Below are 14,872 nucleotides of genomic sequence, written 5' to 3'. Positions count from 1 at the left end.
ATACCCTTTCCGGACTTTTAGGCTTTTTCTTGTGGTTAATCAATTGCCAGGGGGGCCGACACCCCAGAAGTAAAGCTGGCCCTCCCCAAAATTTTTCTACTGGACGAAAATTATGTTATTACTATACCTCAATTTATGCATAACAATTTTAATGATGCATGCATTCGACATGTTTAATAGTGTCTTTACTCGTCCGCCCATCGATTTTTTTACAATATGATCTGGTGCCTGGATGTAATAAAATCCCCTAGCCAATGCGATAGTGGGAAGTATAGCGACCTCTCAACTTGGCTATATGCGTTTTTTTTTTATTCGATAGCTGCATTAATGTAAATTACTTTTGTATTGTTTCAAGTAATTAACTTTATTGACGTAGTAAGTTTTTCTTGTTTATATATATATATATATATATATATATATATATATATATATATATATATATATATATATATATAAACAAAAACTTATAGGGGAAAGTGGGGGAATACCACGCACCCTATTTTCTCAGTTGTAATGCTTTGAAACTGATTCAGATTAGTGCTACTATCTAGTTTAGACTATGAAAGACATATTGCATGAGCGAGGCGCCATGCCAGTTGCTGCTAGGAGTGGTTCATGGCATGGCGAAATGTTGTTTTGCTGTAATTTCTTCTAATTTACTTCATTTGCAGATTTAGAGGTATGTATTGAAATACGTAGTTGATTTTTATATTGTGTATACAGTGTTTCAGCGTAGTGTGTTAGTAGTAAGTTCATCCTAAATCTGTTTATATGAAACGACGTGAAACTTCTGAAGGTTCAATTTTTCTTTCTCGGCTTGGAATGCGGTAATTGCACGCATGTCGTCCATTGTGCGTGGTATTGCCCCTTCACGAAGCAGTTATCAAAAAAGTTTATACAACATTTCTTTTCCTTTTTTATGTATATTGCAGATGCCATGACACTATATTAGGCAAAGAAGTGCAAATCGACATTGGAACAGCTACCAAACGCCATAGGAGAATTAATAGCGGAAGAAAAATTAGGGAAGTAGCAAATGATTTTGGGATACATGAGGCTACATTAAGAACAAAAATGAAAGTTGGGACTGTCTGTTCGAAGAAAATGGGAAGAAAAGCTGTATTGAGCTCTACACAAAAAACGGAACTTGCTGGTCACGCTTATATTTAGTCAAGTTGTTTTACGGAATGTCTCCAATTGAACTACGCAGAATAGCTTATGAATACGCAGCTAATAATATCAAACACAATTTGAATAAAGAAAGTCGACTTGCTGGGAATGATTGGTTGGAATTGATTTTTAAAGAAAAAATCCACGATAAGGTGAAGGAAATCTGAAGCAATTAGTATTTACAGGATCGACGAATTCAATGAAGAAAAGGTGAAAGGGTATTTTAAGAACCTGACAGAAGTTACCGAAAAATATCATTTTTGCGAAGATTAGATCTTTAACGTTGACGAAACAGGTATATTCACAGTATAGACACCAGGGCGTATTTTGGATCCAAAGGGAGTGAAACAGCTCGGAGCACTAATATCATGGGAAAGGGGTAAAACAGTTACAAAAGTGCCAGGTCTTCCATAAATCCTATGTTTATCTACCCAAGAAAATGCATGTCACCTCAGCGGCAGAAAGAAGAATCTACTGGATCTATATATTCGTGGGTGGAGCAATGAATCTAGTGGCTGCAACATTTTGCTCTTATTGCGAAACCGATAACAAATGATCCAGTCATACTTATTTTGGATCACACGAGCCATATTTCATTAGAAATTTACAATTTTTGTAAGGAGAAAGGAATTGTTATGGTTACAATACCACCGCATACGTCACATAAACTTCAGCCGCTAGACCTCACCTTTTTTTGGTCCCCCCTCAAAACATACTTCAACCAAGAATGCGCTCTGTTTGCGAAGCGCTACGTTAATGAAAAATTTATCCATATGACTTACGTTAGCCGATATCTTTAATAGAGCTTATCTGAAAGCAGCAAATATGGACTAAGCTGTTAATGGTTTTAAACAAGCGGGTATTTGTCCTTTGGAGCTGCACACTTTTAGAAAAGAAGATTTTGAAGCTGTTCAGCAATTCCAGGCAGTAGAACTCTAAGATGAAAGAGAGATTTCTGAAGAAGTGAATTTCCAATTGCTTTCCTATGCTCAACCTATTATAGGCCTAAGCCAAAATGAACAACCATCTTCGACGAAAATAGGGCTAAATCAAGAATAATATCAACTACCCGGAACATCATCACAGCAGTTACCACTGCTTGTCCAACCGTCTTCTTTACAAACGAGGCTGTGAAAGTCTCACAGATTTCTCATATCTCCAGGTCTGCCAAGTCAACTTCTCGAAATAACAAAAAGCGTTCAGAAATCTTAACTTCTACTCCAACCAAACGAATATTGAAAGATGCTGAATTCCGAAGAGCACTAAGCGAAGATAGCACCAAGAAAGCAAAGTTGAGAAGAAAACTCGAAAATTCGATGTTGGTGGAAAACGTGAGGACAACCTGAGGAAACAAACTAGAAGTTGACCTAAACGTACAGTCAACAAAAGACTGAAGTTTTTGGAAAGTGATTCTGATGCTTCACGTTAAGGAATTTGCGCTAGTAATTAGTGCGTGGCAATACCCGATGAAATGCGTGTGATTACCCGATGTAGTGGGGAATACCACCTGTTTTTCGTTTTCCACAAAATTTATTTTTACAAAACCTATGAAAATCAAGGAGCACTACCAACAACCGAATATGAAACTAGAATGATTAAGTTACATCATACATTTTCCTCATGTTAATTTGTTTGATTTGTAGTGAGATATTGAAAAATGCACCTTAAGTGCGTGGTATTCCCCCACTTTCCCCTGTATAATAAACCAGTCTTACTGTTATTATTTTGTTTATAACATAATAATCAGTGACGTATTTATGATTTTGTTTCGGGGGGGGGGCTTTGCTAACTTTATTCCTGGAAATAAAAAAAATGCATATTTCATTTATTTTAAGATACAGGCCCGTATCCACGGGGAGCTAAGGCGGTTGCCTCCTAAATTTTCACTGACCCCCTAAAGTTTTCACGGTAGGCTTGCAAATGAACTATAATATGGTTGGGTCGGGCCCCCCTACATTTTTTGGCTGGCTGCGGGCCTGTTAAAATAGTAAATAAAATTTCAGAAGGGCTTAAGCCTGTAAACTCCCCCTTAAATACACCACTGAGCATAACAATGTTTGAATAGTTAAGATTCTCAGAGCAAATTATTAAGGTACACTAAAAACAACAGAAAGGAAAGAAAGAAGCCGAATTCTTGAACTGCTAAACTCAAGCGATTGTCGCTTTCTACATACATAAGTAGGGTCTATGTAGTTTCAGTCCTCCCAAAAATTTTAAATAGTAAGGTGTGTAATTTAATATTTTATTGAAAAGATAATGGAAAACAAATATCTTTTAAAGGAAAATGAGTCCAAATCCGTCTTCAAGTCTTCTCCCGTATTGTTGACCTGCTCCTTTTTTTTTTTTTTTTTTTTTTTTAAAGTTGTACGGAGAGTTAAACAACTATATTTCTCCGATTCGGTAGTTTTACCCTTCATTATTTGTTTTTTTTCTAGTTAAAATGTTTTTTGTATAAAAAATGATTGTATTTCTTTGTTCGCAAAGATTTGTGTAATTAAGCTGCAACACTATTAAACGACAACGATTTATTGTAAAACTTAAAATGAAAAGAGTTTACACTTTAAATCTGGCCGGTAACCAGCCCAAAAATGTAGGGAGGCCGGTAGAAGTTAGGGGGGACTGATCCAAACATATTATTGTTCATCACCATATTATAGTTCATTTGCAAGCCTACCGTGAAAATTTTAGGGGGTCAGTAAGCATTTTGGGGGCGTCCCCCAGACCCCCTGGATACAGAAATGAATAAATATTAGCTCATGACTGACTATTAAAAAGTTAAAAATTTTAAAGTATGTCATTGCATGTACATTTATTTGTGTTTCTATTAGATGTAAGAGTAAACTGAGAACATGATAGTTAACGTTTACGAATAATGTGCTTTCGCTCATAATTGCACGAGTAAAACAGTAATAGAAAATTATGAGTTTTCATAATTAGAATAGATTTTAGGTAGTTATTTGGTAGCAACAGAATATAGGAAATATACAATTTTAAGCAAATTTCTGATGCAATAAATTTTCACTGAACTGTTACATGATAGTGCTGTGTTAGGAGAACTGATTAACTTGAAGAGATGATAGTGAGTGCGGGGAAAGGGGGACCCAGAAGGATATATAAAAAACATTGTAACAAAGCCCTCTAAAATATTCTTCCAATTTTCAGAACTACGGGACCATCCCACCCCCCACCCCCTCCCGAAGGAAAATATCCTAGTTACGAGAATAAGTATAGGAGATCCGACTTCGATTCTCGGTGGAGTTGGTGAGACTCAGAGCTCGCACGTTTCATTATAGCCTCAGAGTTGAAAAGGGAAGTAAAAATTAAAAAAAAAAAAAAAGGTTTTGCGAAGCAATTGAATGCCACATTGTAGGGTTATTAACATTTTTTTTTAACATAAGAAATGTGTTGAAAGTTCTCAATTTTCGACTAACGAGATTTGTTTTCTCTTCATTTCTGTTGAATGAAAACGCGCTTGCACAAGTCTATCCGGCTGATCGCTCTATGTATGCTGGCGCTTAGCGTTGCATTTGAAGTGGCCGACTCCTGCACAACATCAAGAGCATCAGCTTTCGCACATCGAGTTGAAGTAAACAGTAACGGACATTACGTAGTGGATTGTGTACTGTATAGAGGGGTAAGTACATTATGTAGCCAAGGAGTTTTTTTTTTTTCCAGTCCTGGGTCAAATACATATATTCACTGATGAATCTGATCTACTGTACAATATTATTTCTGTTTGTTTTTATGTGCCAAGCTGGAGGGGCGTGATTATTGCGAACTTCTGAAACGACACTATAATACAATACATCACCATTGCAAGATTTACACAGTATCATGTTTTTCAATCACATAGCTAACGAAATGCTCAAATGTTATCAACACATTTTATTTCTTTACATAAGAAATGTGTTAAACATGGATATACTTTTATGACAAATGTAAAGTTTAAAATCTAAAAGGAGTAAAATCTCACATGATATGGAAATTACCTAGAATTTTTCCATCTTTCTACTTCATATAAATGTGTATATGATGTTAAAGTGAATGTAAAAAAAAGTAATGTGGAATGTAGTAGAATATTTACTGTACTCTGCAATAGAGACCTGCACGGGCCGAAGTTTTCGGCCCGAGCCCAATCCAGCCCTAACGTACCTAGGCCCGGCCCAGACCGGGCCCGAAAAGTATTGGAGATTTTCGGCCCGAGCCCGGCCCGGCCCGGCCCGGCCCGATAAGTTTTTTTAAAATTCTTGGCCCAAGCCCGGCCCGGGCCCGATAAATTTTAAAAGTTTTTGGCCCGACCTCGGCCCGATAATTTTTTTTAAAGTACTAAATTAATTAATAGTACTAAATTTGACCTAACCTCAGAAACCTTTTCTAAACTCAGGTTTACAACCTGACGCTTGCCTTCGAATGGTACCATTGCCTCCTAGAACTTTGCCTGTCATCGAGAGAACAAAAACTTCATTCCCTGTAACAAAAATCTAACTTAATTGATTTTTAGCATAAAGTGAAGATGGCAATATTGTTTAGCGACAGGCAAAACATTCCCACCCCTTCTTTTTATATTTTGAGTTTAGTGAAGGTCAAGGTCAGAGCTCAATTTACCGCATAATGCCTGCAATCCTCTATAGTGAAAGTGGAGCTGCTAAGAAACACAAACTATAAATAGCTATTCATTCTTTGTAACATTTTTCACGGACACACTTCTTCAACGTTTGGCTTTATTCCAATTATCGTTTAACGAAAGTCAATAATTATTAAATAAATGCAATTGATCGGCCCGAGCCCAGCCCGATCTGAAGAGAAATCAGTGTCGGCCAGCCCAAGCCCGGCCCGGCCCAAAGAAATAACAGAGTTGGCCCGCCCAAACCCGGCCCGTGCAGGTCTCTACTCTGCAACAGTAAAAGTATATATTTTTTTGTCAGTAACAGTGACGACGCTAGAGGGGGGAAGGGTGGCATCGTCCATTCCCCCGATTGTCTCCGCAGACATGTGTTTTAATATAGTCAAGTAATATAAAACTTATTTTCCATATGCTAAGAAATAACTGTCCAGCCAAAATGTCTCTTCCAGTCCGCCTTCTACCCACTATTCCAGGAAATTAAAGCTGACGTGGTCACTTGTCAGGAAATATGTTACTGGGTAAAAAAAATATTATCTTTTAAACAAATCCCATCTTCCAAGTTTTTGATTCCAAGGGCGCCCATCAGGGGGGGCAAGGCGGGGTGCTTGACCCTCTAGAGGAAATCTTACTTCGAAATATCGGAAACCCAATTGAATTTTTATTTATTAGTTACAGCAAAATTTGAACCTATATTTGAAATGTCGCGTATACTTGCCCCCCCCCCTTGAAAATTACAATATGGGCGCCCTACCCTAATTCTAAGTTATTCAATAAAATAGATAAAAATCTGTTGCTTTCAAATATAAATCTGAATATTAGGCACTTCTAATTACAATATATCGAACATATGAAATAGAAAAAGCGTACTTGTTTCATAATCAAGATAAGAGTATTCCAAGTTCGAATCTAGTGCTGATTGTTTTATTGGATCAAAAGATCCAATATATTTCAATCAAAAATTTTCTTGTACGACTTATATCTGGAGAACTACATACAGTGTAGCCAAACCAAGAGTATGACCTAACCCAGTGTGATGTACTTATTCCGTAGAAAATACGAAAACTCGATTTAGGGGCCGTTCAAAAAAATTTGTTCCCTGATCCAAGATCCAATATATTTCAAGCAAAAAGTTTCTTACGCCTTATATCTGGAGAACTACATATAGTGTAGCCAAACCCAAACTATCACTTAATTCAATATGATGTGCTTATTCCGTTAAAAAAAAAAAAAAAAAAAAAAAACGAAAACTCGATTTAGGGGCCGTTCAAAAATTGTGGCGCCCCTGATCCAAAAAGTAATTAGGTATCGACAAAGATCGCAATATTTTGATGCATTTTTTTGGATTATTCCTAAAATTCTTGGCCAACATCGCTTTTTTTAAATCATAAAATTCTTGTCGCACGTTTCCATAATTCAGTCGAGCGAATTGAATGATAAGTCATATTTTCAGGCACGACCATGATTAATTTCGTTTTAAGATTCGAGTACATACGTACTTGAGAAATTCTGAAACAACTAACATTGTTTTTCTTCGTAAATTTTATGTTAAAAAGTGAGAATTTAGAATAAAATTATTGCATCATCTATTCCAAAGCTGCATTTATAATGAAGATACGGTATGTATATATAAAATGGTGCATTAACGAGTGAACAATTATTTAAAAAGTAATACATCTCAATGTTTTAATTTGTGATACATTTTATTATATTTCTTCTGTGAACGATTCAAATTGATTAAGATGTTCTCTTACTGTTTGTGTGTTGGCTGTTTGATAGTTTAGCGTCCCTTTCGGTACCAGGGCTATAAGAGATGTGGACGTCAACAGTTTAAAGTGGAATTCGAATCACCGTGTAATATGTGTACGAATTTCAAGTTTTTCTTACCAGGAATCCAAGCCAAAACCCCTCTCGTGCACCAAAAGCGCGCGAGTCAGTAGAGGGCAGTGCAGTGCAGTGGTCAGTGGTTTGTGTGACTATATTGATACTAAGAATAAGTTTGTGAAAGTTTACATATTATTATTATTATTATTATTATTATTATTATTATTATTATTATTATTATTATTATTATTATTATTATTATTATTATTATTATTATTATTATTATTATTATTTTGCTTCTTAAGATTCTGGCGGTTATAATGTATATAGGTGCAGCTTTAGCATCTCTTGGGTTTCCTCACACACCTTAGGCTCGTCTATTAATAATACACGTGTATATAAATATTTGCCCAGATGTTTATGTAATTCACAACTCTTAAATGTTTTGAAGTTAGCGTAACATTGTAGGAATTAGAGTGATGGATAGACTGATATATATATACAGGATATGAGTATGTAGGCCAATGTATAAACGTTTCTTATGTAGAACAAGGTTCAAAATTAATTGGCTCGTTGATTCAAGCTTAAAATCCCTTTTCAGCACCGATGAATATCAGACGGAACTCACGGTTCAAAATGGGGCCCAAATCACTACTTGCTGTTCGAGACAAGTTCTTCTGTCGGGACTAGATCCCCGAACCAGCATACAGGGAGCACGCATGCAATCCATATAGCGCACATACTTCCTCAGGATATCAAAATGACATAACGCCGGGATGTCCATAGGAGTTTCCAATTTTTGCCACTGGACATCTTGAGGAAATCAAATAATACTTGCGTATGTCTCGCAATCGGGGCTTCCTGTTGGACATTTCTGGGCTGTTTGCGGGATAATCACAGTAGGTCTTTCGGGCATCTAAATTGTCCCTTGACAGGCACATCTCATTGAAATCCAAGAAAAAACCCGTGGATATTTCCATTACCCTTAAAGATTTTACTGCGATCCTTTATGATGTCCCACGACAGATATTGGACATAAAAAAAGACGTTCTATGGACATGTGCTATGTAAGCATTCGAACAGGGATGAGTACAAAACTAATTGAAGTGTAATGACTGGACTAACTGAGGAAAAGTTGTTGATTCAGTATATTTGAAAGAGTCAACGAGTACCTAAGTCTATAAATAGAAGAGAAAAAATGAGTCTATACTTAGTGGTTTGAAAACTAACATATCGGTTTTCTGCAAAACCAGTTCGGTTTTTCACCGAAACTGGTTTTGATATAAAAATGAACTTGTTTTAAAACCGCAATCGGTTCTTGATAGAAAACTGAAACCGATTTGAATAGGAAACCAAATTTGTTTTAAAACCGAAACCAGTTTTTGATAGAAAACCGAATCGATTTTAAAACCGAAACCAGTTTTTGATTGAAAACCGAACCGATTTTAAAACCGAAACCAATTTTGATAGAAAACCGAACCGATTTTAAAACCGAAACCAGTTTTGATAGAAAACTGAATCCGTTTACAGAATACTCTTTTTTTAAATTTAAAATACTGGCTTTTCAGTTTTCAAAATCTGGTTTCGGTTTTCAAAAACCAAGAAACCGGTTTCTGACTAAACCTCTAGTTCGAACCAGATTATGGGAATATTTAATCATTAATTGGGCATAATAATGTAGAGAACGTTGCTTGGAGATATATCACTTTTTCATTGATCCCTGTTTTCTACTCCTGCAATTGAGATGAGACTGTTTATTTCGGGTTCATTTAGAAGACTGATACTTTGTTTGTAATATGTCGAAAGACATTTTTGTTTCAGCAATTTTATTCTTAAAATAAACCATGTACAGAAACCTTGAAGAGGGCGTCTTTGGCGCAAAGGTGGAAGATTCCACAATTTCACAATATTTCTTAACGTGTTCGTAAATATCAAAGAGACACAACTATGCCAATGTGTCAACAATATTAACTAACTAGCTACCTAACTCTATGGCCTATAGAACCGGGAGGTTCAATGCCACGTTCACAAAAGCTCTCCACTAACATCTATCCTTAGCCAACTGGATCCAGTTTCTACTTTGGATTCCTATTTCTGCGAGATCCATCTTAATATTGTCCGCCCATCTGCGCCTTGGTCTCCTTCCTAATGGTCGTTTTCCGATTGGCCTTCCAGTCAAGACTTTGAAACCGTTTCTACTTTCTTCCATTCTAGCTACATGACCTGCCCACCTAAGCCTCCTAGAATTGATGACCCTAACAATGTTTGGTAATCCGTATAATTATGTAGTTCCTCGTTATGAAGTTTCCGCCATTCCCCATTCCCGCTCCTCTTGGGTACGATTATTCGTCTCAGGATCTTGTTCTCAATACTTTCAGTCTATGTTCTTCCCTCAGGGTAAGTGACCATGTTTTGCAACCATACAGAAGAACAGGCATGATTATCGTTTTATATATTTTAAGCTTCAAATTCCTCGACAGAGTTCGCGACAAGAGATTTTGAACTAAATAATAACACGAATTCCCTGCTTTTAGTCGACATTTAATTTCTTCGTGAATATGGTTTTCGTCTGTTAATATTGATACTAGATATTTAAAAGTATCCACTTTATCAAAAGTATTATTCGATATTTTAACGCATCCATAATTTGCCGACGCACTTCCATGTATTTAGTTTTCTCTGCATTTACTTCTAAACCCATGTCCCTGTAAGCGTTTAATAAGGCCTCTGCATTTCCTTCGATTGCTCTCCTATCATCCCCTATTAAATTTACATCATCAGCATATGCCATAACCTGGTGAACCCTATTCAACTCTAAGCCCTGGTTGCTATCTTTGATTTTCCTTATAGCGTATTCCAGAACAAAGTTGAATAATAATGTCGACAACGCATCTCCTTGTTTTAGGCCATTCTTGACATAAAAACTCGTGGACGAAACTTTTCCTACCCGAACTTTACTTTGGGATTCATTTAAACATATCTTAATTAATCTAATTAGCTTTCTCGGTATTCCAAGTTCGTAAGAACGTTGTATAATGTTTCTCTCCTAACCGAGTCGTACGCCTTTCTAAAATCAATAAATAGTTGATGTACCGGGGTATTGTATTCCCACTTCTTTTCGAGTATTTGAAGAATGGTAAATATTTGGTCGATAGTTGATCGATTTCGCCTAAATCTGCACTAATAATCTCCAATAATTTCATTTGCGTATGGGGTCAATTTGGTAATAGAATGTTTGAGAGGATTTTATAGGATGTTGACAGAAGAGAAATGCCTCGATAATTATTACAGTCACAGTTACTTGATAATTCTTCCTTGTTCCAGATAAGGAGAATTAGTTTGTGTATCCTGTTCCACAATTTTTCGCCTCTAGCTAAAATTAACTCAGGCGAAATTTCTACACCCGGAGATTTGTGTTTCTTTAATTTCTTTATAACGATTTCTACTATTCGGTTAGGATCTGGGATATATGGTTCTGCGGTGTGTATTTCCCTTTCTCCACGCACATTAGCTTTTGGCTGCGTGTTAAGCAATTCGTCAAAGAAATCTTTCCATCTATTTAAGATGCTATCTGTGTCAGTGAGAACTATTCTGTCAGCTTTCTTTAACATATAGGCACGAGATTGAAAGCCTTTCTTAAATTCGTTGATCCCCTTGTACATGTCCCGAATGCTTTTATTTTTACTATTATCTTCAAGTTCCTTAATTTTAACTTTCAAAAAATTGCGCTTCTTGGTTCTAAAAGTTTTGGAAGTTTCAGGCCTGATGTCTACGAAATGAATTAAAATTATTTCATTCGGATTTTGTAGCCAACGTAATTTTGCCTGTTTTCTCTTCTCCGCTAGTTGAACGCATTTCTGATCGAACCATAGTTTGTTCCTACGTATTTCGGCGTGTCCTAATTTTTCTTTTGCTGAAATTTTAATGCTATCTCTAATTTCAATCCAAGTATCCTCAACACTAGTGCACTCCGAATCTTCTAAAACCGAGAATCTATTCGAAACAATTTGGTATTCCTCTCTTATCTGGCTCTCTTCTAATTTCTTTAAATTAAATCTCTCCGTTTTCAGACATTGAATATTTCCTTTATTCAACGAAAATCTCCCTCTTATTATCGCTGCTACCAGGTGGTGATCACAATCAGCACCTCTAAACGACCAAACATCAATTATGCTAGATTGTCTTCTTTTATCTAATAAAACGTGATCGATTTGATTATGTGTTTTCCCGTCTGGTCAGATCCAAATATATTTATGAACGTCGCGATGTGGAAATTTTGTACTCTTCACGATAAGGTTCTGGGAAAAATGCTACGAAATCGAGTAGGTTCTATCGACAAAAAATACCATAGGATATGCCATGGCATGAGAAATGCTATAACATTTGCTACTTTACATGGTAAAATATCGATGATACGATTTTTGCTACAAGAAATGCTACGATAAATGCTTCCATCTAAAACTGGCCTTAGCCAGTGTTTGTTTTGTAGAGGGCGTGCTGTTGTATTCACCCAACACACGTGTTGAGAGAACAACATAATTGAATGCGGTAGCTGCTGACAATCCTCTAGATTTTGCGGATGTTCCTTGAAAGTTCCAAGGATAAATCCCTGTCGGCTAGAATCCTGATATTGGATTTGATACGATAGTGTCATTTCTCCCTAGTTTGCCAAAAATTGAAGGAGCCATTGTGAAATAGGCTTTCGAACACGTGAAGCCATTGCAACTGTAGTGAACCATGAAATAAGAAGATTCACTCATGGCGAATCCACGGGTCACCCATTTTTACATCGTTGGCAGCGTGTGGTGGATTCAGTGGCGTAGGGAAGGGGGGCCCAGAGGGGCCGGCCCCCCCAAAGACGTCCGACAATGTACTTTGGTACTTTGACGTTTGTAATTTTTTATATATTTTTATGTTTATATATTTCTTTGTTTGTAATGTTTCTATATGTATCTATAACAGCACTTGCCCCCCCCCCAAACACACATCCTGGCTATGCTACTGGGTGGATTCTTTGGGTGACTACTTCGAAAGTCTCTAAATTCCATAATTTCTTGCTTTGTCCTCATTTCCGTAAAAGAAAAAAGTTGCCATACTTTTGCGGTAACCCTCGAAGTAGTTGCAATTTTAGAATGTAATATCTCGTTTTAGCACGAGTGCTATATGAGACGTGAACGAATCAATTCGAATTTCCAGCAAGAAGAGCAAAGTCACTAATCTCATTGGACAGTATAAATCTATAATCAATAAGTATTCCTTTATATACAATATTCCACATAAACTTCATATAAAGCAGACATGAAATGTAGAGAATATTTTTCAAATATTTCTTTCGTTCAACAACGAAAAATAACAGGATCAGTATTCCAATCACAAAGTGAACGAAAGTTTTAAAAGTGCGAATGTGCTTAAAATGGCATCATTCTTTCTTCCTAGTAAAACACAAGAATTCCCATAAACGTACTTCTTGGAGATGAAGAAACAATTGTATTGTGCTGTGTGAATGACGTCATGAGAAAATGTCATAAAACAAGTAATTACTAAAACACATTTTTAAAAAATCATTAACAAACAGAATAACTTTTGTAGTGGTTTCTTTTAGAGGTGAAACTTAGTTTGCTGGAAGTTCGACAATTCAGTATTATATGCCTCAGCCTCAGGGTAATTACAAAGGAATTAATAGTTTATTTACTTGTAACATCTCCTTTACATCTCAGAGAAAAGGAAGTCGCATGGGTGAATATAAGCTTTGAATATGCAGAGTCATATTTGGCTCATTCAGAGCACAAGAAAAATAAGTCCACTTTTGGTCATTCTGAAAATATTTTATCTTTAAAATCTCTCATCTGAAGTTCCTTTTAGAGCATAAAAAATTCATGTTCAGACATGGTAAACTCTTATAAAGTTAAAATTACAGTTAACTTTTCCATGTATAAAGGTAACTAAGAAAGTTTTGTCGCTTTTTCATCCACTACTTCGAACATTGATATATCACCTAAGACGTACCTGCAAGATCAACAATAGTCCCCATCAGCATCGACGACCTTCTGCCAACGTCCTGGAAGGCTATGAATTTAATCGCGGTAGAACTTGGTGAGGCGTGAAGCGAAGAAGGTATCAAGTACATTTTGCACCTCTACTAGGGATTTGAATTGGTGTCCTCTAAAGTGATTGTCCAAGAAAAGGAACAGCTGGTAATCGGATGGTGCAATGTCCGGAGAGTATGACGAGTCAATAGTGTTTCCCATCCAAGGCGTAGAATAGTGTCCCGGGCCATCGTAGCCACGTGGGCTTATCCAGGAAGACCCCTTTGCGATTCATAAGTGCTGGCTCCAGAATTTTGAGTTTTTTCTTTTAACACGGCTCAACTGCTGACAGTACACAGTTGCATTGATGCTCTGACAAGCTGGTAGCAGTTCCCGATGCACGATACCGCGAGCAGTCCACCAAACACATAGGAGGACTGGTTCTGGTGCAGCGCTGGTATCGGTTGGTTTGGAACCGGTTCATGGGATGTTAACCAATGATGACGGAATTTCGTACAGGATCCAGTTCTTATCACATATCAACACCCTGTCCAGAAATGGCTCTTTCCTCAGACGAGACAGCAAAGAAACACAGGTGTCTGTTCGCGTTGCCTTCTGGCCTGAAGTCAAATCATGTGGAACCCATCGACCCAACTTGTAGTGCTTCCCAAGTTGATGGAGGTGCTGCCGAATGGTTTCTCCACTCACAATAAATTGTGGTCTCAGTTCCTCACATGTCTGGCCACTGTTTGCTGTCTAAAGATCTTCATTTTGTACATGTGTTGGTCTTCCGGCATGTGGTGCGTCTTCGAGTGTTTCGTTACCGTCCTTAAACTTGTTAAACCACCGCTGCACTGTATGCGTAGTCATGACACCCTCACCAAAAGCCTGGCACATCTTCCGCCCCGCTGCAGCGGCTTTTAACCCAAGTTTGAACTCGTACAGCATATACGCCCTTATTACGTTCTGTGGAGGTCCCATGTTCACTCTGTCATTACGCAAGTTCATGGCGTAACTGAACGGCCACAACCAGGTAGTATGTTGGATATACCCACACCAACAACTGACCTTCTCCTTATCTCCATTCGCATTCAACTCGGTGTAAAGGCCAATTGAACACAGATCTCTACAAAAAACCACTGAACTTTCTTGGTTACCTTTATACCTAAGCTCACCATACAAACTTTCTCTTTTTCCACAACTTTGATAGTTGGATTTGATTTCCTTTTCT

At 37.1% G+C, this 14,872-nt stretch overlaps 1 protein-coding gene across 1 annotated transcript in view; it reads left to right on the top strand.

The window, feature by feature from the left end:
* Nucleotides 1-4,638: 4,638 nt before the first annotated feature.
* The window catches only part of LOC145667448 (transmembrane protein 98-like), a 31,597-nt gene continuing 21,363 nt past the window's right edge, over nucleotides 4,639-14,872 (top strand). Inside the window, exon 1 of the mRNA XM_081734930.1 lies at nucleotides 4,639-4,804. The gene's annotated coding sequence lies outside the window, so the exon portion shown is untranslated. The remainder of the gene's footprint in view (nucleotides 4,805-14,872) is intronic.

This window comes from Thermobia domestica, chromosome 13, assembly GCF_964235325.1.
Source record: "Thermobia domestica chromosome 13, izTheDome1.hap1.1, whole genome shotgun sequence".
Lineage (NCBI taxonomy): Eukaryota > Metazoa > Arthropoda > Insecta > Zygentoma > Lepismatidae > Thermobia > Thermobia domestica.
This window is presented reverse-complemented; position numbering and strand designations above follow the sequence as displayed.